Source organism: Giraffa tippelskirchi, chromosome 7 (genome assembly GCF_054371585.1).
Source record: "Giraffa tippelskirchi isolate mGirTip1 chromosome 7, T2T-mGirTip1v1.2.pri, whole genome shotgun sequence".
Classification (NCBI taxonomy): Eukaryota; Metazoa; Chordata; class Mammalia; order Artiodactyla; family Giraffidae; genus Giraffa; species Giraffa tippelskirchi.
Window position 1 is genome coordinate 97,422,573 of NC_137281.1, and position 24,476 is coordinate 97,447,048.

Below are 24,476 nucleotides of genomic sequence, written 5' to 3' on the forward strand. Positions count from 1 at the left end.
TTTTCATTTTACATTTAAGGGAAAAATGCATAAGCCCTCCTTTCCTAAAAAGGCTGCTGCTCCAATTATTACCACTGAGGCTTTTTGGTTTGCCTCCAACTTTCCTAAGTGGTATCCATGGGGTTGACCTCTGACTCTTCTGCTCTGTCCCCAGGAAAGCCAATCACAATATACCCAAGCAGACATGGTTTGTTGTCATCTTTGGGGAAGGCACATGTTTTACAGCAAAGAAAATTTTCTTTACTAAATTGGAGAAATGTTGAGATTTGTTTTCTGTTCTGGATCTATATTTTTCTTTCTTTAGCTCGTTTTTTTTTTTTTTTTTTTTAACTTTTCTGAACCTTTGACTCCGTATCTTTCTCTTTCATAGAGCCTGATCTTGGCCTAACTTCCTTAAAAAAAAGAGAAAAGCCCTTGTTTGACCCTTTCATCTTTAATGGGGGAAGGAAATAACAAAGACAATAACAAATCTGTGTTGAAAGGAGAGCTCCCCAGCTGACCTCAGGCTTACAGGAGTCGCTGGTCTCTCAGGTCCAGCCCTTGGAGTAGCATGGACTTGGCCTTGGCAAGTTGATAGAGATCAGCCATACTTGCAGTTCCTGTCGATGTATGTTCCACAAAAAGGGGAAGTTCTCATCTCTCCCACCACAGTCCTGCAGCAGAATTCAGATGGTGTCTCTGACTAGGGTCTTCAAGGAACAGATCGTCTTTCTTTCATGTTTTTCTAAGTAATGGGAAACTCATTCTTGCTCTGCAATTATTTAGATTCTTTTCTTCATTTTCGTCATTTTCTCTCCAGAATTAGACCCTAGTAGTTGAGAAATCTTTCTCCTTCTGTTGGGGTGCCAGGAGATGGGAGTACTGCTTTTTCCCCTCTCTAAAGAGAGAACTTTATTGCCCTGGCGCCACCTAATTCTCGAATTCTCCTGGACCCTATCTCCAAATGCTCCTTTGGCATTCTGCATTTGGAGGATACGTACCTGTAGGTTGTAGAACTGGTTGTAGCCAAGTCTAAGTGGGGATCTCTAGGATGAAAGGTGACAGGGGAACTCTGGCATTTACTCCTACTCAGAAGAATGAAAGCAGAAATAAAGTCACATTCCTGACCATGGCAGAAGATCCACAGGCTCAATGAAAACCTCCCTGTCTCCATCATCCTCAAGATGAATAACTCGGTCTGTGCAGCTCAGAGTTTCCTTTCTCAGCTCTGTCTCCTTTTCTAGATGCTCTTTCCATCCCTCCAGTGGGAGTGTTTCCTAAGGAGTAAGCCTGAGATTTGCTCTCTTGATATAGATCTCCTTGTGGAATCAGCTATTCTCAGAATTTTCATATTTTACTTCATGTGACTTTCTGTGTCCATTATCTCTCACTTTCAATTCCAGTCACACATTTCCAAATGACTTTTGTATACATGAACAGTACACTGTCATGGAAACCCAGCAAGTCTAAGGTAGAACTCTTCAATTTTTCCTCATGCTGTCTTCCTCCTGCACCTTTATACATCAAGGGTATCACCATATTTTTAGACTTCCAGCTTCAAAACTTTAGAAACATTTTAGTCTCTTTCCCTTAATTCCTATTTGTACATCATTAACTTAATATGGTATATCATTTCAATATAATCACTGTTATATATGTTCTTATGTTTATTTTAAAATACCTTTTAAATATTTTCCCCCTTTATTTTAAAAGCTATTTTCATGTACAGTACAGGAAACAAAACAGAAAAATGAAGAAAAGTATAAAGAAGAAAATGATGTCATCTATGTTTATACCATATAGAAATAATTGATATTGAGGCATTTTCATTCTTCGTTTCCTACATGTTCATCTGTATGTACAATAAAGTATATATAAAAACAATAAAAAGTACAATAAAAACATGGATCCATATTGTTTACATTTACTATATTATTGGGGCTTCCTTCATAGCTCAGTTGGTAAAGAATCTGCCTGTAATGCAGGAGACCCCAGTTCAATTCCTAGGTTGGGAAGACCCCCTGGAGAAGGGATAGGTTACCTACTCCAGTATTCTTGGGCTTCCCTTGCGGCTCAGCTGGAAAAGAATCTGCCTGCAATATGGGAGAACTGGGTTCGATTCCCTGGGTTGCGAAGATCCCCTGGAGAAGGGAAAGGCTACTCAGTCCAGTATTCTGGCCTGGAAAATTCCATGGACTCTATAGTCCATGGGGATGCAAAGAGTCGGACATGACTGAGCGACTTTCATGTTATTAGCAAGAAATTATAAACATTTTTAATGTTACTAAATAATTCTTGTCTGGTGCTTGGCTTTCAATCAGGTAGATAAATCACAATTTATATCTATCTAAAGTCGTGCACTTATTACCATTGTTTTGCTATCAAACAATATAGAGATTCCTTAAGAAATTAAAAATAGAGTTACCATATGATACAGCAATCCCACTCCTGGACGTATATCAAGAAAAAAGACATAACTTAGAAAAGATACATGTGCACCTATGTACATAGCAGCACTATTTGTAATAGCCAAGGCATGGAAACACCAAAATATGTCCATCAACAGATGAATAATAGAGAAGATGTAATATATATACGATGTACTATTACTCAGCCATAAGAGATGAAATAATGCCATTCACAACAACATGGATGCAACAAGAGATTATAATACTATGTAAAGTAAGTCAGAAAGACAAATACCATATGATAACTTTTATATGTAGAATATAAAATATAACACAAATGAACCTATCTATGAAACAGAAATAGAATCATGGACATAGGGAACAGACTCATGGTTGCCAATGGCAAGGGTGTTGGGGAGGGTTGGAGTAGGAAGCTGGGACTAGCAGATGTAAGTTTTTGTGTATAGAATGGATATACAACAAGGTTCCACTGTACAGCACACAGAATTATATTCAATGTCCTATGATAAATCATAATTGAAAATAATATTTTAAAAAGAATGTATATATATTTGAATCAGTTCACTATACAACAGTAATTAACAGAACATTATAAACCAACTATAATTCAATAAAAACATTTTATAGTTTGTGCTTTCTAAGATTTTTATCCATTTCATCTAAGTTGTCAAGAAAATTACATTTTTAAGACTTCCCTCTTGCACCAGTAGTTAAGAGTCTGCCTGCCAATGCAGTGGACACAGGTTTGATCCTTGGTCTGGGAAGATTCCACATGCTGCAGGGCAAGGAACTAAGCCCTTGTGCCACAACTACTGAGCCTGTGCTCTAGAGCACGTGCCCTACAGCCTGTGAGCCACAACTACTGAGACCAAGTGCCACAACTACAGAAGCCTGTGCTATGCAACAAGAGAAGCCACCGCAATGAGAAGTCTGCACACTGCAACTAGAGAGAAGCCCCGGCTCACCACAGCTAGAGAAAGACTGCGAGCATCAATGAAGATTCAGCACAGCCAAAAATAAAGATAAATCAATAAATAAATTTTGAAAAATCATTTTCAGGATGTCTTTGAATATATATGCACATGCGTGTGCACGTACACACACACACACACACACACACACACACACACACACACAGTCCTGATGACCTGTAGTTGTTTTGGGGTGGTGAGAGGTTTCTTCCTTCTTTAATGTACAAATACAAGATGTAACTTTTACTGTCAGGAACGGATTATACTAAACAAAAACATAGAAACTACCCTTTTCTCAAATAAAGCAGAAGTACCTGTCTCATAATCTACACTCTCAAAGAACTTTCAAAGTTAATGAATTCCTGACTTTATAAAGTCACCTGGAAGGAAAAAGAACTGGAACAATTAGGATATATGGAGAAATTTAGTAGTATGTCTGGAAAGGAGGAAATTCATAGATTTCCAATGATTTGAGGTGACAAACCTCCCTAAGGAAACATTTTGACCTCTGTCTCCCAAGGTGCTAACAGACGCTGTGATGGAGAACACCGTGATGAATGATACAGATAGTCCTAACAGGCAAGCTGGACAGGTTTGCATTAGGGAATAATCTTCCTATGGTATTTTTTAAAGAAATGTTTATGAAATCTGTAAGATACAGCTGGAGAGATGGCCAGCTAAGGGTACTTCCCTCACATGATAGTCGAAGTAATTACAATAGAAAGCTAGTTGTTGCTGCTATTGTTTAGTTGCTCAGTCGTGTCCTACTCTTTTGCAGCCCCATGGATGGTAGCCTGCCAGGCTCATCTGTCTATGGGATTCTCCAGGCAAGAATACTGGAGTGGGTTGCATTTCCTTCTCCAGGGAATCTTCTAGTACCCAACTTTAACTGCTAAGAAAAAATGATAATAAGGAAGAAAGTCTCACCAAATAAAGAGAGAGAAAGAATATCTCTTCCATGGGAAGTATTCCATTGCCAGCCTACTTTTGGTTTGTCCATTCTCTTCTCCCAAATAGTTTGAAAAGAGTAATTTCTAAAACTTTTATTTATAAAAACAAAGCCATCGAAAAGATTTACAAAACCAAATATATTTTTGAGCAGGAAACATATCTTTGAACCCTAGAATGCTGGAAGTTTAGAAGAACTCTAAATAATGCCAAGCTTACAATATGAGAAAAGGCATCCACTTATTTCTTTTAGGGGAGGTATAAAGTAGGGGCTATCATTGCTGACTTTTTGGCACATTAAGAACTAATAACAAAGTTTGTTCCTTGAAAGGAGATTTTTCACACTAGTGAGTCTTAGAGAAAAATAATATTTATTTTCAATTTATTTGGCTTAAGGTTTCCTTCCTTTATTTTAAACACAGCACAGCAATCACCACCTCTGGCAATGAGGGCTGGAGTACATAAGGACAAGGTGTTTGTATTGGACTTAGAGCCTTCTAGCTTAGCAGGTTAGAAAGCTGTGCAGATGAGTCCAAAGTCATATGTTCAGTTCCTGCATGGAACTTCACTCTTCTCCATTACTTGTCTTTGAAGAAGACCACAAAAGAAGTGAAAACTAAATAAATACAATTTGATGGGAGAAGTCTTAGAAGTCAAAATTAAAACCTTGAGTGTAACCTAGTGGTAGGAAAACCTGTGTGCAGGAAGGACAACATAAAGACACTTCCTGAAGAAGGTGTCAGAAGATGAGAGATGAACCACAAAGGCACCAGGTAGGGGCATACTGATAGCATGATTTTTGCCTAGGGTGTTTGCTATGGATGGATCAGAGCAAACTCATTCTAGTTACTAAGTAAATAGCTCAGAGGGTGGCAGGGTAAGAGTATCATCTTGGGATTCAGTAGTGATCTGTTATACAGCAGAATTGTTGGGTGGGAAGACCAAAAATCAAATTCTTATAGGATGACCCAAGTTACTACTATACTGTCAAAAAAATAAACTGTGGAATCAACCTCTGGGGCTACAATCACTGTATGACAGTGTCACTCATTTGGCTCTGGATGTACAATACAAAGCACCTGCAGCCTAATACGCATTCACTTAGGCCAGAGTTACTCCATGACCGTTTTATGCTCAGTCCATCAGGACAAATCATGCATGCTTTAAATCTTGTTCAAGAGAGCACACTGTTAGCAACATTTAATAAAATTAAAAACCAAAGGAAACATCCTCTCATTGCCATTTCACAATCCTTGTTCAAGCATCTTAGCAACTTTCATCTCATGAATGTGGGAATGGAAATTATCAACAGAGTGAAAAATAAGTATCATTCTTTGGGAACTTTGCACCCTTCTGTGCTACCAGATTCCATCTTCTTGGCTATGTACCTGGATGCTGCTGGGTTCCCTGACTCCTGAATCATTTCCTAATCTTCAAGCATGAATTTCTGACACAACAATGCTCTGTCCCCAAGCCCAATATTGACTCCTAGGATATTGCACTCTCATTTGAACCCAGCCTGACCCAGTACTTCACTGAGTGGGTCAACTGGACACTAAGGTTGCTTCTAAAACATCACCAAGCTTTCTATTAGATAGGAATGATTTGAGTCACCATGGGTCATTGACTATTCACAGGGCTGTGGCAGGAACACAGAGGTAATAGTGAAGTCATGATGCCTATGAGTCGATATTCATGTCACCAGAAATTAATGCCTCCTCCCACTGACATTCGTAATTCTCTTCAACCATGTAAACAGTCCACCCATACCTCACGATGAGGCGCAGGAATGAAAGAGAAACATTACAGTGTACCTTTCTGAGGAATCTTGCCTCCCATTCAGAGATGTTGTCCTTGGCTATCTTTAATATTATTTTGGTCCAATGGGCTTTTGGCATCCTGTGACAAAAAGCACAAATCAGAGATGTACAGATGTTTCTTTGACAGTTTGACATCAGAGAAACTAAATTTGCAGCACTTGTATCAGTAAATCGGAAAAATATCAACAATTTTATTAATCTTATATATTACCTTGGTGAAGGCAAATCATTATAAGTCACAAGGGTACAGAAGTTATCACTGAAAAGACCTAACTAATAGACAAGAAAATTAAGAATGATAAAAATAGCTATTCATCAAAGAGAGAAGTATTATTAACCAAATCAATTTAACTCTAGGTTTTAATACCCTCTTCAAAAATGAACTAGTCATATGACGGTTATACTTGCTCCCATTTCCCAGTGAAATACTATATCTATGAATAAACAATAATAGCAAAGGTCAATTGATAAGGAAAGATCAACCTATAACTTCGTAAAACAACTTAAATACACAGAAGGAATTAAACAAAGAAACAGAGAAAAAGAAGTGTATAGCAATGCACTTTTAATGTTCCTGAGGTGTAGCCACAGTGGTAGAGTAGAGAGACCCTAAACTCCCACAGGCACAGAAAAATTACAACTATTTACAGAACAACTCTCTATGAGAATGATCTGAAGACTAGCAGAAAAGATTTTCCACAACCAAAGATAAAAAGAAGGACCACAATGAGATGGACAGGTGGGGCAGAGGCACAGTGTCAGGGTCCATACCCCTCAGTAGGCAACCCAAAACTGAGCAGGTAATCACAGTTGTAGAGGTTCTCATCAAAGAGCTAGGGGACTGAGCTCCACATCAGGCTCACCAGCACTGGAGTCCTGCCCAGAGCTTCTAGACTCTCAGACTTTGAAGGCCAGTGTGGCTTATGTACAGGAGAGCTGGAGGACTGTAGGAAATGGAAACTCCACCCTTAAAGGACAGGAGCAAAATCTCACATGCTCCAAATCTCAGTGCAGAGACAGTACTTTGAAAGGAGCCTACCTCAGACCCATTGGCTGATTTTGGAGAACCTTCCATAGAGGCAGGAGGCAACTGGGATGCCCTGTAGGGACATAGACACTGCTGGAAGTCAGTTTTAGAAGTTGTTCTACCAAAGGACATCGATGCTGGCAAGCACCATTTTGGAATTGTCTCTCTAGCCTTTTAGTGGCAAGGGTGCATGCCCTCAGTGATGGGTCAGTACCAGTCCTGGGATTCCCTGGGCCAGGCAGCCAGCTATCCTGGAATCCAGCCTCACTCATGAGTGGGCCAACACCAGTTCTGAGACCTCCCAGGCTGCAGAGTCAGCCATGCCAGACCTGGCCTCACCCACAAGCAGGACAGCAGCCATTGCACAAGGCAGGGCTTGGCAGCCAAATGGGAGAGGGTCAAGCCCTGCCTACCAGGGTGCCCACAGTAGTTGGCCCACCACTCCAGAAAGGCCCATGCATACCAATATGAGGCAACCCTAAAGCATATAGCTCTGGTGACCAAAGGGGAGCATGCTGTTGGGCCACATAAGATATCTCCTACACAAGACCACTTTCTCAAGCTTAGGAAACATAACCAACCTATCCAATACATAGAAATAAAACAGAGAGTTAGGCAAAATGAAGATATGAAGGAATATGTTTCAAATGAAGGAATAAGACAAAATCCCAGAAAAAGAACTAAACAAAGAAGAGATAAGCAATCTATTTGATAAAGATGCTTTATAAACACCTTTATGATATTTGTGGGAGAATAAACACAGTGAGAATTTTAACAGAGAGTTAGAAATAAAAACAATACACTAGAAAGAATCAACAGCGGATTAGATAATACAGAGGAATGGATCAGTGACCTGGAAGACAGAGTAGTGGAAATCACCTAAGCTGAACAGAAAAAAATAATTTAAAATATGAGAATAGTTTAAGAGATCCCTGGATCAATATCAAATGTGCTAACATTCACATTATGGGGGTCCTAGGAAATGAAGAAAGAAAAAACAGAAAACTTATTTTTAGAAATAATAGCTGAAAGAAGTAAAACTACCGTTGTTTGTAGATGGCATGATGTTATACACAGAAAATCTGAAAGATGCCACCATAAAACAACTATAGCTCATCAATTTTAGTAAAGTTGCAGGATATAAAATTGATGTACAAAAATCCGTTGCATTTCTATACACTAGCAACATACTATCAGAAAGAAGTTAAGAAAACAATCTCAGTTCCAGTTGCATGAAAATGAATAAAATACTGAGGGATAAACCTAATCAAGGAGGTAAAAGACCTATATTTGGCAAACTTTAAGCACTGATGAAAGAAATTCAAGACAACAAAACAAATAGAAAGATATACTGTGTTCATGGATTGGAGGAATTAATATAATTTAAATGATCATACTACCCAAGGCAATCTACAGATTCAATGAAATACCTATCAAAAGGCCAGTGACATTTCTCACAGAACTAGAACAAATAATTCTAAATTTTATATGAAAACACAAAAACCTTAAAGAGCCAAAATAATCTTGAGAAAGAAAACAAACCTGGAGGTTTTGAACTCCCTGATTTCAAACTATGCTATTAATATAAAGCTAAAATAATCAAAACAGTGTGATACTGGCACAGAAGCAGACACATAGATCAATGGAAGCAAATAGAAATCCCAGAAATAAACCCATATGTTCAATTAATCTATGACAAAGGAGGCAAGATTATATAGTGAAAAAGTATTGTTGGGAAAACTGGACAGTAATATACAAAATAATCAGACTGGACTACTTTATCATACCATATGCAATAATAAAATCAAAATGGATTAAATTCTTAAATGTAAAATCCTGAATTCATTAAAATTCTAGAAGGAAATAGGCAGTTCGCTGTCTGGACATCAGTCTTACCAATATATTTTTGGATATGTCTCCTAAAGCATGGGAGAAAAAAGCAAAATAAACAAATGGGACTACATTAAACTAAATAGCTTCTTGCACAGCAAAGGAAACTATCAACAAAACAAAAAGAGCCCCTACTGAATGGAAAAAGATATCTTTAAAAGATATATTCAATAAGTGGTTAATATCCAAAATATACAAAGAACTCATATAACTCAACTTAAAATAATAAAGAACCCAATTAAAAACTGGGGGCCTGAATAGTTATTTTTCCCAATAAGACACACAGATGACTGCCGGGAGCCAGCTCACGAGATCCCACCCATGACAGAGTCATGAGGTAAAGGGTTGATTGAGCACGGCTTCTCAGCCCTCAGGAATTCTCGGAAGGCTGCCCCCAGCACTCACCTTAAAGATGATATCTGTCTTTCTGATGCTTGCTACAATAAACCTCTTCTTATTTTCTGTGACTTAGAAAAAAGGCTTTTCCTGATTCTCTTCTAAAATAGATCAATCTGAAATCTCGATTGACAAGGCCCCTGAATGGTAGCACCCTAAATAAAATTATCTGGGATATAAAATATGCTAATCTAAATTCCTCTTGCTAGCATATTGGTTTGTTTAATAAATGTACCTGTGCCTTTGGAGCTAATGTGCTTGACTGCCCCTTAACAACAGAACAGCATTGAGAGCCTCCACACAGAAAGCCCCAATGGGCACAGAGCCCTTTGTAGGAAAGAAAGGCTTGTTAGAAAATATAAGAAATGTTGCTTTATAAAACTGTAACTTAGTCTATACTTACTCATTATGCCTTTTCTACTCTTAACGTATTTAGCCTATATAATGAAAACATAACCATTAGAGATTTGTATAAATGAAAGTTTAGCTTTAATACAAATAATAAGACAATCGTTAATTCAGCTGGTGATTTTGCTAAGAACTGACCTTTGTGCTATATTGTTTCAGCTTGCTGTACTATGACTTTATGGAACCACATTCTTTTCTGTTAAGCTCAAGGCATAGAGTAAATTACCGAAAACAGGTTTTACCTTGAAACTTTCTATTAATGAATTCTTTCCTGCTGTGCCTGATACAAAAGTGTCCTGGCTGATCAACCCTTATCAATAAAAGAGTCACAGGATGTTAGCAGGCCTCTGGGCCAGAAGATGATGTAAACAATTTTAAACCTTTTATAACTTAGAAACACAAACAGTGTTCTGGTTGCGATATGGATCAAAAACTGCTGATCCATCGAGCTGCTCTGTCATGACTCTATACTTTACATTTGTTTCTATGTACCACTAAAAATATAAAAGCTGTCTTAAAAACAATAAAGTCAGAAGACACTTGGAAACACCACGACTCACTGTGTCTTCTCATTCGTATCGCCGACGCCGTCCATCCTGAGGGAACCCCTGGACCTGCTGGAGCTGGACTCCGGCAGATGACCAACAGACTAATGAAAGATACTCAACATCATTAATCATCAAGGTAATGCAAATCAAAAATCACAATGAGGTACCACCTATACTTGTCAAAATGACTATCATCAAACAGACAACAAAACTGTAAGTGCTGGCAAGGATGCAGAGAAGAGGGAACACTTGTACACTGTTGGTGGGATTGTAAATTGGTACAGCCACTATGGAAAATAGTATGGAGGTTCCTCAAAATTTAATAATAGAACTGACATATGATTCAGCAATTTTACTTCTGGGAATTTTCTCAAAGAAAAGAAAAACACTAATTCAAAAAGATATATGCTCTCCAACGTCCTTGGTAGCATTATTTACAATAGCCAGGATATGGGAAGAGTCTGTAAAGAGTTGGATAAAACTGAGCGACTGAACTGAAGATATGGAAACAATCTAAGTGTCCATCAATAGAGGAATGGATAAAGAAGATGTGGTATGTATATGTATAAACACACACACACACACACACACAAACAGAATGGAATATTATCCAACCATTAAAAAGAAAATCTTGCCATTTGTGACAACATAGATGGATCTAGAAGGCATTATGTTAAATGCATTAAGTTAGAGAAAGACAAAGACCATATGATTTCACTTATATGTGTAAACCAAACAAACAAAACAAAATGAAAATAGACTCACAGATACAGAGAACAAATGAGTGGTTGCCAAAAGGGAGGGAGAGAAAAGGGTGGGGGAAATAGGTGAAGGTGATTATGTAAAAACCTCCAGTTATATAATGAATAAGTCACAGTGATATAATATAAAACGTAAGAAATATGGTCAATAATACTGCAATAACTTTGTAAGTTACTAGACTTACTGTGATGATCATTTCATAATGTATGCAAATGTTAAATTCTAGAGTATACCTGAAACTAATATTGTAAGTGAACTATATTTCAATTAAAATGAAGCAAAATAAATTTGGTAATATTTACAGATTAAAAAACTATTCATTGAAGTCAAATTCAAGCTATTTTTTTTCCTGATAGTAATACTGTAAAATACATTTGATTTCACTTTATTTATTAAATGCATTTCTGAATATTATCAGCAAAGGGATTTCACATACAATAATTTGAATAAAATATTTGTGTCCCTTTTACATATGCTTTAACTTTGAAAACATAGCCTTAAAGAAGTTACGTCTGCTTCAGCATGTAATAAAGATCACACTTAACACTGATTCTGAAAAGCTTTCTGAATTGTTCTCCTTGTTGTGAAGGGGAGTACAATAAACTCTGCACAAAGAAAGTAGCCCACAGTAGAGGAAAGCCACAAGGCATCAATGCATACTAAAATGCACCATATTAAAATGCAAGTAAATTTCCTTGGAGTCCTCACTCCTTTCAAGAAGCTTAATTTTGAGTCTGTCAGAGTAGTGAGTCCTTTCTCTTAAGAACAGAGCTGTACTTGCTCAGTGGACTTTTTTCTCTTCTTTCAAAAACCCATTTTTTTGGTCTCTACATGTCGGTGTTAGAAAGTGTTGCTCACCTACTTCCAGAGATATATTTTAAAGTATCAGTTATAAATCTAAATTAATTCAATATGATTTCCTCTGGAAAGCCAGTGAGAAATGATTTGAAGTTCACCTGAATGTTTATAAAATGATCTTTTATTTTTGTTCCTTTGTTTACGACCATCAGTGAGAAACAGCAGACTCCTGATAGAGATGCGATGCAGGCTGGAGTCAGGAAGTCAGAGCAGCCTTGACATTCATGTGTTTAAATCAATCCACCACTATGAATCATAAAACGCACAAAAGCACAATCATTCTAGAAGGATACTTACTCAAGGTAATATATATTTATAAATATATTTTCTGTGAATGCCTGTATGATATGCTTTCTGGAAGATATTAATTTTACCAAGAATTTGGAAAATTATCTCCAATTAGTTTGCACTAAGAAATATAAGTATTGAGTTGGTAATTCAGCTATACATGATTTCATCTCTGGGACTCTTACGTTCTATGAAAACTTCTGAAAACTAAAAGCTTTATTTGTTTTGTAATTTTAAAAACACCATTTTAGGGCAAAAGAGTTCTTGATTCAGTCTTGATAAGCTAATACCATAATTAATAAAATTATCTTTTGACTCTAATATTTTGTATCTTATTTGTCTTCATTATTTTGAAAGAATGGAAGCCAACATTTAAAAGCCAATGTAAATAGCAGAAGTCAATAGAGTTATTCAGAGAGAACTTCTGGTTACTTCTAAAGGTGCAGCATTTTTTAAAGATTTTGTTTAGACTGCCTGCCACAAGCAATTTAAAATTTTCTTATTCTTCTTTATGTGAAGTCATGATTTCTGATTAAACTCCTTTTAAAAAAATGAAGAAATAATATTTTATTTAATTATTGGTCAGTTTAATCCAAAATACAGTTCCACTCCACAGTTTATTTATGAACCACTAGACAGGAATGATATGGTCTAGTTTATAGTTTAATGATATTAAGCTATAGTTTAATGATATAGTCTAGTTTATGATATAGTCTATACAGTCCATGGAACTCTCTAGGCCAAAATACTGGAGTGGGTAGCCTTTCCCTTCTCCAGGGGATCTTCCCAACCCAGGGATCGAACCCAGGTCTCCCGCATTGCAGGTGGACTCTTTGCCAGCTGAGCCACAAGGGAAGCCCAAGAACACCAGAGTGGGTAGCCTATCACTTCTCCAGCAGATCTTCCTGACCTAGGAATCAAACTGGATATCCTGCATTGCAGGCAGATTCTTTACCAACTGAGCTATCAGGGAAGCCCATATTTATGAACCACTAGACAGGAATGATATACTCTAGTTTAGGAAGAAAACATTTGTCTAGCCTTTAAAGATTTTCTTTCCTAAAGAATCTTTATAGTTTATGTTTGCTTTTTTTAAAAAAACAAGACAGATTGAAGATTTCACTTTATTTTTGTGTACATTTTATACATAATAGATATGCATAGATTCAATGTGTTTGCTACATCACCTCACACTAATGATTAATATCGATCTTAGGTCTTCACAAGTGAGTGAGTGAGAGTCGCTCAGTCATGTCCAACTCTTTGTGACTGCATGGACTGTCGCCTGCCAGGCTCCTCTGTCCCTGGAATTCTCCTGGCAAGAACACTGCAGTGGGTTGCCATTTCTTTCCCCTGGGGATCTTCCTGACCCTGGGATCAAACCCAGGTTGATCTCCACAAAGTCTAATGCATAAGCTTTTCCTATGCTTAAGCTGATACAATGAAAGGAAAAACTAAAATAAAATCATCAATCTTCTTTACTCATAGTAACTATTTTAATATCTTTTTAAATCTTGCAAAAACGGTAATTAGAATATGATTAGTTACACTTGCACCATAAGGCATAGGTTAAGGTAGTGGATTTAAGTTTTCTGATGGAACTTTCTAACCTTCATGCCCTAAAACCAATTCAAAACACTCAAAGCAAAACAAGGTGCCCAAAATGTGCAGTTTTCATGTAATCTACTTTCATAATGAAAACACTGGTGGCTAAGGACAGGAACAAAATTTTCATGAGGCGTAGAACATTCTAGCAGCGTGAAGCTCTGCCCTTATTCCTAGAAAGAGTGCTGGTGAGTGAAAAAAACCTTTAGAATTCTTAATATCCCAAATTAAGGAAAAGCAAATTCAATGAATAAGCATATCCTTTCCTTGATGAAGAGGACTGAACCCACTAAAAATGGCTCCAAAAGATGATATTCTTTGATGGAGAAGAACAATCCAGAGATAAACATTAAGCTGTGGTATATACATTTCTATTTAGCATAATCAATCTATGTATCTATCCTTTACCTTTCTAAATTATATATTACACATTTACATGCTATTTTATACTAATATATTAATTATATAATACATATTAATAATCTTTCTTAGGTATTTAATACAACTGACACTATATAATGTATATTATGCCTTATATACATATCTCAAAAATGGGTATGTGTGTATGTGCAATATATATAATACATAATATATATAATTCAAAGAATAAAGAGCTTTTGAAAGTGAAGAATTAATAGTAGAAATGAATACTTTAATGGAAGATATACTAACAGAAGATAAAGGAAATCCAGAAACTAGAATTTTTTGAAAAGAGCACAAAATAAAAGGGACATAATCGAAAAATAATTTAAAAACTGACTGAAAGGAGTTTCATAAAGAGAAAACAGGGGTGAGGAATTACCAAATAAATAATAAAATAAAATTTCCTAAAACTGAAGGAGAAAAGGCCACAGATTAAAAGGGCTCAGCAAGTGTTCAGAACATAAATTAAAACAAAAGACCCACCAGACTGATGACACAGTTATGCTAACATGAGATTCTTAGTTTTGTAACCAATTTTTTTATTTTTTGCAATCCATAGTGAAATAAGTGACAAATTTGATTTGCTATTTTTGCCAATCTTCAAAATTGAAACAAGCTTTATGATGTGGGTCAGCCTTTATGAATTAAAAGTTAGAAATTTTAGAACATGGCTCAGTGGTAAAGAATCCGCCTGCCAATTCAGGTGATGTGGGTTTGATCCCTAGGTCAGGAAGATTCCCCAGAGAAGGAAATGACAATCCACTCCAGTATTCTTGCCTGGAGAATCCCATGACCAGAGGAGTCTGGTGGGCTATAGTCCATGGGGCCTCAAAAGAACTGGATACGACTTAGCAACTAAACAACAATAAAAATAATATGTATTTGCTCCCAGAGAAATAAAGCACATCAAATAAACAGGACAGGATCAGTATGGCACATAATTCTCAAAGCAGCACCAGGAGCTAAATGAAACCAAAGTAATACATCTATTTCTGCTTTATTGACTATGCCAAAGCCTTTGACTGTGTGGATCATGACAAACTGTGGAAAATTCTTAAAGAGACAGGAATACCAGACCACCGTACCTGCCTCTTGAGAAATCGTATGCAGGTCAGGAAGCAACAGTTAGAACTGGTCATGGAACAACAGACTGGTTCCAAATAGGAAAGGACTATGTCAAGGCTGCATACTGTCACCCTGTTTATTTAACTTATATGCAGAGTACATCATGAGAAATGCTGGGCTGGATGAAACACAAGCTGGAATCAAGATTGCCGGGAGAAATATCAATAATCTCAGATAGGCAGACGACACCACGCTTATGGCTGAAAGTGAAGAAAAACTAAAGAGCCTCTTGATGGAAGTGAAAGAGGAGAGTGAAAAAGTCGGCTTAAAGCTCAACATTCAGAAAACTAAGATCATGGTATTTGGTTCCATCACTTTATGGCAAATAGATGGGGAAACAGTGGAAACAGTGACAGACTAATTTTTTGGGCTCCAAAATCACTGCAGATGGTGACTGCAGCCATGAAATTAAAAGACACTTACTCCTTGGAAGGAAAGTTATGACCAACCTAGACAGCATATTGAAAAGCAGAGACATTACTTTGTCAACAAAGGTCTGTCTAGTCAAGGCTATGGTTTTTCCAGTAGTCATGTATGTATGTGAGAGTTGGGCTATAAAGAAAGCTGAGCACCGAAGAATTGATGCTTTTGAACTATGGTGTTGGAGAAGACCCTTGAGAGTCCCTTGGACTGCAAGGAGATCCAACCAGTCCATCCTAAAGGAAATCAGTCCTGAATATTCATTGGAAGGACTGATGCTGAAGCTGAAACTCCAATACTTTGGCCACCTGATGAGAAGAACTGACTTATTGGAAAAGACCCTAATGTGGGGAAAGATTGAAGGTGGGCAGAGAAGGGGACGACAGAGGATGAGATGGTTGGATGGCATCACCAACTCAATGGACATGAGTATGAGTAAACTCCAGGAGTTGGTGATAGACAGGGAGGCCTGGTGTGCTACAGTCCATGGGGTTGCAAAGAGTTGGACACGAGTGAGCGACTGAACTGAACTGAAACTAATACCTTCAAAGTTCGAAGGGAAATGATTTCCACATATATACAAACTTCCAGTCAAATTAAGAAAATTAATACATTTCCAATACAAAAATTGAAAATACTGACAACTCTATACCTTTTCTCAGGCAGAAGTTCTACTCCACTATTATGAGTTAAGGCAAAAAGGTAGACATGTAACCTAAGAGGTCCAGCGTAGGAGAAAAGCAAAAGAAACTCCCAGCCTCCAATGTTTGGAGTTGGGTAGGGAAGGAATGAGGATGGAAAATTTCAGGAGTATTGCAGCCAAGGCCAGGTTGATTTCCCCCAATGAGCTCCTAGGATCACACCTGCCCAGCAGACCCAGAGTCACTATGCCATACAAGAGGAGTTTTAGAGCTCTAACATAAGTTTGGGAATCGATTAGTAAAAGGGCCGTAACAACAAAACTGCTAAAATAAAGGCAGCTAATTACTTCAAGGAAGAAAAATTAGCAAAAAGAAAATGTGATTATAGTATACTACTTGGTTCAGGTGCAAACATGAAAGCATAAAACATGGGTCATAAAATTAGAGCCCTGAGTATTGGTTTTGTTTCTTAAGTGATTTAACCAAGTAATAACAGCAATATTTAAGTTTGGTCAGTGACATGTTGGCCAGTCTTTAGTGGGCTCCATTTTCTTCCATTCATTCAGTGACAGATTTATATAAATGGAAACATGCAAGGCCATGCTGAGAAGTAGAAAACAATATTTTTTATACTATTGCCATACCCAATGTCAACTCTTGGCTTTTCTGACCAGCTGTGCTCACTGGCCAGATCTCTTAACTGCAAAAGTGAGTCATATAGTTGAAATTAAGGTAGCTTCTTCATTGTCACAGTAGGACATAGATGGCTAGGGAAAATCAACCTAGATCTGGCTATGCTACTTCTCCTAGAACTTTCCATCCTCACTCCTGCCCCACCCAACCCCAAACCTTGATAATCCATGCTCTATTTCTTGCTTTTAACTCTAACACTCTTCTATTTCCTCTCCCACTTTAAGAGAAAAGTTTACAAAATGATGCTCAGAGATCCATGATTTGTTTGGTTTGAAGACAATTTTAATTTACTGTAAGCATTAAAAAATTGTGGGATTCACACAAAAATGCTAATAATTTCTGTCTTTTCTTGAAAAATTGTAAGACCAAACTACATTGGTCATCCATTCTGAGATGGCTGCAGTTAGCAAAATCTGAGTATCGATACGGCATATTCTTCCTAATTCACCACAGTTTAAACACTCTTTGATGTCTCTTACCCCCAGCCTATTTAGTTCACTTATGCAATTTCCCCTTCTTGCAGGCATTTGAGTTTACAATTCCTGTCCTAAAGTCTGGTTTCTCTCTACAACTCCATTGGTACAGCTTGCTTGAAGGTTATTAATGGCTTCATTTTTTGCTATTACTCATGGCCTCTGGGCAGAAGTCCTCCTTCTTATATTTCTGTGCTGGTTGAATTTGGGGCCACTTAGATGAGATTCCTGTACTCTGAGAGGTAATGTACCTGCTATTATCCCTGGACCATCATCTCATGAATTTCTATGTCAAAGCAGTTCTAGTTGTGCACTCTCTTGCTTGCCACTGAACGTGAGCCAAGAATATTAATTCTGCCGTCTGTAAATGTTTGATTTTGTGGCTCTATTTAAATAGTGGCTTGTGGCTATTCCTTGATTTCACTCTGAATTCCATTAAGGATCTGGAGTGTTACCAGTCATGCAGGGACGGGGACTGTGTGACAGAGGAGACATGGAGTTGGTGCTTGTGAGACTTGAGTGCTGGTTTATCCTTCTCTACCCACTAGATGTGGGAGTTTGAAAATGTCACAATCTTTCTGAGATGTGGAACTATGGGGAATAATTTCTTCATGGGTTTAAGGCTTCATCATTTTCAGTGAAATTTTCTATATATCGTTTCATTTGATGTCTACGTTTTGCAAGTGGGGAACAATTAAGGAAGAAGTGAACTGCTTTGGCTCATGGGTCTAATCCATGAATGAGCTAGGATCTGGGTCTTCTAGTTTCCAGATTAGTCTTTATTCCACTACACCACAGGGCATTCCCCAAAGACTCTGCCTTTTTTTGAGGTACACTGTTTACAGTTCTCTGTTTTAAAAGCTCGTGATCTCTTTTATATCAGCTTCCACCTATTCCTAAAATGGCATTCATGATCTGAAAGGAAAACATTGTGAGGAGAGGGCCTATATTCATCTAGCTTTTACTCCTTCCATTGTCCATGGTCAGTGTCATAGCCTGGGTCTTAACAGAGGTCCCTCTATCACCACTGGCTGAGCACTGAGTTAAAGACACAGACATGCTCTAATCTCTGAATTAATTATATATAGGGCAAGCACAGGGGCTTCCCTGGTGGCTCAGATGTTAAAGAATCTGCCTGCAATGTGGGAGACCTGTGTTTGATCCCTGGTCCAGGAAGATCCCCTGGAGAAGAAAATGACAACTCACTCCAGTATTTTTGCCTGAAGAATTCCATGGACAGAGGAGCCTGGAGGGCTACAGTCCATGGGGTCACAAAGAGTCAGACATGACTGCTTGACTAAGACACAAGCATAAAATTTGTCATCTAAACCTGGAGCCTTTAGAGAAAGGAAGTGGCATAATTTATTACTTTTAAACCACATGTAATAATTGGGATAATCATCCTCATTTTAAGCATTTATTTGCACAGTGCCTGGGACGTAATGGGTATTCAATAAATGGTAGCTTTTAAAAACAGCCTTACCAAAAGAGGTGAAAAGAGTTGATAACTAACTAGAGAGTATGTTCAAGATTTGTTCCCTTGGAACATAGCCCAGAGCAATGGGCTTATGGTGCGAAAAATGTTTTCTTTCTTATATGTAATGTGAAATTTGAAGTCTATTAGACTTTCCACTTAGGAACCGAACTGCAAGAGTGAAGAATCTTTGTAGGCAAGCTTACAGGTAACGGTAATTTCTAAGGAGAAGAACTTGGAAGACAAAGAGTCAGGGCCACAGAAATAATCATTATAAACTCAGGGATATTGGAAATTAAATTTTATAACAATATACTAAATCTTAGAGAGTCTACCTGTTTTTCAGTTTACCTCAAAATATTAGTTACTGTTCAGACTTATTTCCTGGAGAGTGAAAGTCACTCAGTCATGTCCAACTCTTTGTGATCTCATGGAATAGTCCATGAAGTTCTCCAGGCCACAATACTGGAGTGGGTAGCCTTTCCCTTCTCCAGGGTACCTTTCCAACCCAGGGATCGAACCCAGGTCTCCCGCATTGCAGACAGATTCTTTACCAGTTGAGACACCAGGGAAGCCCAAGGAAGAGACCAAATTGAGAGTATTTTTAAAGCAGTTTGTCCCGGTGACTCTCCCAGAGTTAGAACACAGTGCTCCTAATTTCCAACACCATAGCCCGAGGAACACACTACTTACTTTCTCACTGGTGTTCCAAAGGACTATCTGTAATGCCGGGCTGCCTTTGTAGGCTATCCTTTTCCTGGGGAGCAGGCATACTGAGAGGCAATCCATCTTACCCCCTTCCTTCCAACTTGAAACTTGCTCCCTGATCTCTGAGGGTTGATCACTAATGGTTCAGCACCAGCTGCAACCCAATCCTTCAGCGAGCACAGCTGAGCTAAATTAATCTAATTTTTTTAGCCTTTGCACCCTAGATATCAATCTCCTGGGCAGTTTGCGCTCCCTGAGCCAGGCATGGATTCCAGGGCCCCTTATCACTGCTCCCTTTGTGCTCCAGCCCCCAAGCAAATGGCCCTGTGGGCACCACAGAGCTGCACAAACATTTGTCCCCACAGCCGACTGGCTTCCTCAGGCCAGTGCGCCTAATGAGCTGGCCGTTGCCCGTAAATCAAGTCAAGCATACACAGTTCGGGCTTTCATCAGGTGAGTCCCATTCAGCAATGCTTTGAAGGAGAGGCCCCTGTGGGCTGCAGAGGCTGTGTGCTGCCCAGATAAACACCCCATCTCAAAGATGTTGTTCTGTTTTGCAGACGGGCTTGTCGTTAGTGGGAGGAAGTGTGCTGGGTTGCCAAGTACCAAGAGCGGACTGATGTGACTTGTGAGCCAAGGAAAAGAAACACACGCGCACACACACATACCATCCCAAAGAGCCCAGCTGGAGGCATGAGGAAAACAGAAGGCGTGAAAGGCTCACATCCCATCCTGTCACCCACGGATGTGCCATCACCAGGCAGTCAGCAGAGATGTGGCACGTGTGGCTTCAATGGGATCTGTCAGGAGGACCTCCAGCAGTGCTGTGGACAGCTTGATCACCAGCTTGTGGGGCCTCCTCCAGGGCCTTCCCATCCGTTCCATGCTGAAGCTCTCCTAGGCTCCTCTGCCTGTTTTATGCCTTCTCTGCACTCCTCCTGTCGGAGAAGGCAATGGCACCCCACTCCAATACTCTTGCCTGGAAAATCCCAGGGATGGCGGAGCCTGGTGGGCTGCCGTCTATGGGGTCGCACAAAGTCGGACACGACTGAAGCGACTTAGCAGCAGCAGCAGCAGCACTCCTCCTGTAGTTACACTCTAGAATATTCCACTGATTAACTTCCAATCAGAAAACAAAACAGAAACAGCATATGATGATTTCTTCCACTTTTGTTTTCTTTACCCATCTAGTGCAAACTGTTTTTTTCATACTGGTTTAGAATCTCTCTCCACCTAGGACTTAACAAATGCTTGGTAAATTTTATATTGCTTTTTTCAAAATGCTTTTACAGTTACTTCATTTTATTCATTCATTACTAATAATAACATTCAGTAAATATTTACCCAGTACCCAAGGTACATCAGACACTGTTCTAAGGGTTTGGGGATACAGTGATGAACAAGATCGACAAATACCCACATTTTATGGAGAGAGGACAATGAGAAAACAGATAAACACAGGATGAGATTTCAGACAGTAATCAGTGAAGTGTTTTCAACAAGGCGTCAGGAAAGGTCCCTCTAAAGAGATCAAGTTTAAATTGAAGCTTACTTGAAGTGAGGGAGCAAGAAACCTAAAGACCTGGGTAGAAGGATCCCAGGCAGAAGAGAATGCAACGTCCCAAGGTAGGATGACCTGAGACAGTGATCTGGGGGACAGCAGGAAGCTCTAGACTGAATCATAAAGACAGGAGTTTAGTGTAGGAGAGGGGGTCAGAGATGGGGGAAGAAGCTATGCCTGACATGAGTGCTATGAAGAGGAACTGAGCATGGTATATGTCATCTCCAAATCAGAGCATCATGCAAGTTATCTCATTTAATACTCAGGTAACCCTATTGAGATAGCATTATTATCTGCTTTGCAGCTATTCAAAGTAGGGCTCAAAGGGGCCAGGTGACTTGCTCAGTCTTGCACAGATGCTGAGTGACAGAATCGGGAGTTGAAGGCAAAGCTCAATTCTAAATTCCTGCTTTATCCACCATAGCTTTTTTGCTTACATTGTTCTCATTTCTCTGACTTCCTTCTTATCAGCTCTAATTCTCAAATCCTACCCATGTTTTCAGGCCCATTCTGACTACTATCTTTTCCATAATACATTCATGTGGATTCAGATGGATGCAGAGGTATCATCTCTGTATCCTTCATGTTGTATTAGACGCTCAGTCGTGTCTGACTCTTCGCGACCCCATGGGCTGTAGCCTACCAGGCTCCTCCATCCATGGGGTTTCCCAGGCAAGAGTACTGGAGTGGGGTGCCATTGCCTTCTCCGTTTAAACTTCACTAAGTGTCATAAAGCAGATTTTCCAAATATGTGAAAGGAGGTCCATTTGTGCACCCATTAGTTCTGCTCTCATGACTCTGCTGTTAAATGCATGGCAGGGATGTATTATCCTTTTCTGGATTCCCTTGTAAGACCTAATGGAGCACTTGTAACAAGAATTTGAATAGCTGCATTCTATTTTGTTTTGACTAGGAGAGAAGTCAGTGACTGACTGGGTAAAATTTCACTATTTGAGGAACTGGAGAAAGTCACTGGCATCATTACTAATTCTCCTGAGAAATGAGAAGAAATGTATTTAACCGGCCTCTGTTTCACCACTCCATTAATCACTTTCACTGTCAAATATTTCCTTTTGTCAGATTTGCAGGGACTCTCATTAGAGTTTTTCTCATGACAACCCCTTCTTTGTATATATGTCTTATGACTGTGAAATCCTCAATAATAATAAGCAAGAAAATATTTTACTCTCTGAAGACTGTCAGCTCTATGAAGAGATGCATAGAAGTGACACACGTTCCCTGGTGAGGAAAAGAACTGCTTGTGTTCACATGCCTGGATGGGTGCATGTGACCTTCAGGTATTCTTGCCATTTGCCAATGAAACTGAGAAGAACAGACTGGCAAGTATGGAGGCTCATATGAAGAGACTCAGTGAGTATATGCTGCATGAATCACTTTATCAGAGGCTGATATAGATTTGGTTTCTCTTAACAATCTTCTAGGACTGAAACAGTGTTCAAGAAACATGAAGGTTACTTATATATTTAAAAAGAAAGCATGTAAAACATAGCCTAATAATTAGGGACTATGTTTAAGAAATTTTATTTAACAACTTAGTTCTTAATCAAAAATTACACGAATTGCACTAGTCATAAGATGCATAAATGCACAGGTGCATGGTTATCATTACAGGAGTCAATGACAAGAAAAACCTGCTGCACATACCAAGCATGATAGCTGAAATAGATGTGACATTACTTATCACTGTACCTAGTAAATTAAAAAGTTCTTTTGGAGTTTTCTAGGAGATGCACAGAAGTGCAATTTGAAAAATGTTCTCTCATTACAAAAACTTCCCACTGATTGGCTGGAACATTGTGGAAGCCACTGTAGCCCTTGGCTAGAAGCTGAGGTGTCAAGAGGCTTCTGTGACCTGTTCTTGTGCTCCCCCATGCCTTGTCCTCCTCCCCGTCAGAACTTCCGTACTCCTCCAGTCATGGACGTTTGCTGGTCCCTTGAAAAGTGACTGTCTCTGCCAGAGACAAGGGACTGTCATCACTGGATGCCTTCATACAGAGACACTTTCTGCCACCCTGCCCCCACCCCCATGGGCGTGTGGCACTTCTGGCGCCAACCAACTCCAGCAGTTTTTGCTCAGACCTTCTGGGCGCCTGTCAAAGACCATTTGTGACAGGACTTGAGAAAAATAACAAAGCAGCTCTCCCCTCAAACCCTCTGAGGAATGTGAAAACCAGAGTGTGGACACATAGGCTCTTTGTAACCTCAGGTACACTGTGTCAGCTGCCTTCTCAGGCTGGCAGGGTTAAGTGACAGAACACAATGAAATGCTCAGTTGGGTTGCATTGTGCTAGTCGGCACAGAGGATGCATTTTATTAAAGAAGGCAACATTGTGCCTCCTACCAAACTGAGGTAATTTCCTTCCCTTTTCTATACTTCCTAGCATTCCAGCTTCATACATTTTAACAGTGTTTGCCAGAGTTCACCTGAAGAAAGCAATTCTCCAATAAAAAACTTAAAGAAATATTTTTGTTCATGGCCCAGACCCATAAAGAATAACTACCAGAGGCTTAAAAAAATCCCAACTTAATGTTACAACTAATTACTTAAGCAAACCAAATAAACAGACCAGTTTTGTCTCACTGAAAAGAAGGCCATAAATATATAGTTGGCCCTGGAAATTGATTGATTCAAATCAGAAAATGCCCCTCCCCATCATCCCACTGGCCTCAAGTTTAGGCAATTATTTCATCTCAAACTGAGCTGCTTGTGTAATTTCAAATACATATGTTTATTTAGCAAACAAAAAAAGGGATCCATTTTCAATCACTAGAATTGCTAAGGACATGCTTAGTTAAAGTCAGATTTTTCCTGTTAATGAGCCAACACGAACTTTAATTTGTTTCTGGATATTCTCATAAGACCCAGTAAAGAAAGAAGCTCCTTTCAGATATTAAATTTCCTGTCCAAGAGCTCAACTAGGCCAAGTGATACCTCTCAACATTTGGCATGGAAGAGTTAGCAGTTCTCCTGGAGTTACTTCAGTGGTGCAGTCACCAAATCATGACTG

The 24,476-nt window shown here is 38.9% G+C and overlaps 1 protein-coding gene across 1 annotated transcript in view; it reads right to left on the reverse strand.

The window, feature by feature from the left end:
* RASGRP1 (RAS guanyl releasing protein 1) overlaps positions 1–24,476 on the reverse strand; it is a 776,793-nt gene that overhangs the window by 404,118 nt on the left and 348,199 nt on the right. The window contains exon 5 of the mRNA XM_081507137.1: positions 6,142–6,226. The gene's annotated coding sequence lies outside the window, so the exon portion shown is untranslated. The remainder of the gene's footprint in view (positions 1–6,141; positions 6,227–24,476) is intronic.